At 36.1% G+C, this 2,393-nt stretch overlaps 1 protein-coding gene across 1 annotated transcript in view; it reads left to right on the top strand.

Annotated features, from left to right (window-relative positions):
- LOC136825308 (glutamate receptor-like) overlaps window positions 1-2,393 on the top strand; it is a 104,175-nt gene that overhangs the window by 27,440 nt on the left and 74,342 nt on the right. The gene's annotated exons all lie outside the window — the stretch shown is intronic.

The following is a 2,393-nucleotide window of genomic DNA, read 5'->3' as shown; positions in this document are numbered from 1 at the left end:
GTACACCAAGGAAGGACCGATGCTGGTAATCTGGAAAGGGTCGAATGCTTCTGGAATAGATTTGGTCAAAGTCTGTAATGAAACAAGAAAAGGAAATAATTCTCCAGTAGGATAAAATTGTTTCCAAGTCATAGTTTCCAAAAAGAGGGACATTTTAAAATTATTGTGACACTTACTTTTAACCTAAACATGTTTAACGATGAGATGAAATATAAAACGTATAGAATATACAAAATATACTTAGAAGTGTTGATTTGTCAAATATCACTACAGTGCAATGAGGGTTATTTTATAGGTTTTGATGCAGTATGAATAAAGATCTGTAAGAAATTAATATTAATTTTTACCTCTGCTGGAACAACGTACTGTAAGGTATACTGCAGATCCTTATGAAGTGGTGTCAGTAGCAACAACATAAAAAATTCGAATAAAAATATGTCCATGGTCATTGTGGTCTGCAGTTCAAACTGTTTTAGTATACTTTAGGTAATATTATATAATTGTTTTGTAGGCAGGACTCAAAAAGGACATAGTAGCCTTCCTGGAAGTGGCATGGGACAAAGGACAGGCTGCTCAAAAGCAGGACTGTGCTGCCCATAGTAGGATTATTTTCATTACCAATGCTGTCTTCGTTAATCTTCTCACAATATCGAGATTTGCAGAATAAATTAATTTTAATTGGATGTTAGTCTCAGGAAAACGAACAGCAGGGTTAAATTAATGGTCTGCTTGCTTACAACATTCAGAAATGATACTACTTTAACAGTCACTGGATTTTTTACGATAAGGAGTCCTGACCTGAAATAAAATACTGTAAAAGTTATCCACAGGAACAACTACTCCATCGTATTCATAATCTGTCATTGAATTTGCTGATGACTTGGACAGCAGCATTGTGTCTGAAAAAATTATACATCATTACTAGAGACAATGAAAGGAGCGCTCACTTGGCTTAAAGGATGCCCTTTAGCAAGGCTCATGACGGCTCCATTGATTGTTGCGTTGTCGAGTCGCCCCAAATAATTGGTCCTGTTCGGAAGCGGTCGAAGAATCAAGGCATCCATATCCAAGTAGGTACCGCCATATTTTCTCAGGATCTCGGCTCTGGAGGCATCGGAAATAAAGATGCATTGGTGCTCTGTCGAAGGAGACTCTTACTCACATGTGACGCCAACCATCATCAAAATAAAAATGAACAAAAACCACCACCATAATACGCCAAGTTTCAAAAAGGATGAAGAGCGAACAAAAACAAACCCGGATTGGTACTTATTAATAATAAGATTTATTTTAGCCCTAATTGTAGCGAGAGAGATCCCGTACTCATCATGCTTTTCCCCCCACAGTTACAGAACCTTTGCAGCTCACCTTCATTAATAAGCCAGAGTCTCTCTTGGTACCAGTGCCGGAGGGGAGAGTCCAAAAACAGTTCATCGAGGTCAAGCAAGGAGAAAAGGACGTTGTCTTGCTTGGTGAGGATCTGTTGCAACAGAGAGACGAATTCTGATTTTTTTTTTTTTAATCTAGACATGGATGATAAAATATCACTACAGCTCTACAGACAGAAAAGATGAAGATTCTTATCAAAATTATTTCGAGATATCCTACAAATGACTGCAAGTCTGCTCTTCCAAAATTATATGATTATATACTTGGCGACGTTTTTAAAAATTATTTTGATGTGGAAAGAATGCATTAATTTGGTTTTAGAAAGAGAAGAACAAAAGACATTGAAATACCTTCATTCTTATCCACCCTCTTATTCTGATGGACATTTAATTGCTTGGTCAACCCAAAAAAATGTTGCCTATCGGAATTAAAAAGGATAATTAAAATGCTTCATTCAAGGAAAACATAATTGAGCTGCTAATTGTGTGAGTGTTGTTGCTACTGATATGTCAATCAGAAATCCTGTAGAAAATCCCTTTAATCATGTGCGGGAAACGTCACTTTTCACAGTTTTGTGAATTTTTCCAAGGAAACACTTTAGATCAGTTTGTGATATTCTTTCCAACTCAGAGCAGAGATGAAGGCCATTGAATAGCACAAACATAATTTCTCACAGGTCCACAACTTCTTTGCAAATGTAGAAATTCAGACTTTATAGATTACATAATCCGTCAGTTAATGACCTCATGACCTTCAAACTAGGTCAACGTCATGATCATTAGGGCCAGATAGTCAGCGAACCACTGGGTACCCTCCCATCACATTTTATGAAAATTTTAATTAAAAGTGGTTAATAACGATAACAATAATAATAATGACATGGAAAACAATATAATGTTTATGGAAGTGGAGTTTGGTAATAAAGAAAAAATAACAACTCTAACCCAGTATTCTTTTGTATACAGGACAGAGATAAAGAATATACAGGTAATGCTATAATGTAC

Source organism: Macrobrachium rosenbergii, chromosome 37, assembly GCF_040412425.1.
Source record: "Macrobrachium rosenbergii isolate ZJJX-2024 chromosome 37, ASM4041242v1, whole genome shotgun sequence".
NCBI classification, from domain to species: domain Eukaryota; kingdom Metazoa; phylum Arthropoda; class Malacostraca; order Decapoda; family Palaemonidae; genus Macrobrachium; species Macrobrachium rosenbergii.
The sequence above is the reverse complement of the archived record's forward strand: the minus strand, read 5'-3'. Positions and strand labels throughout refer to the sequence as shown.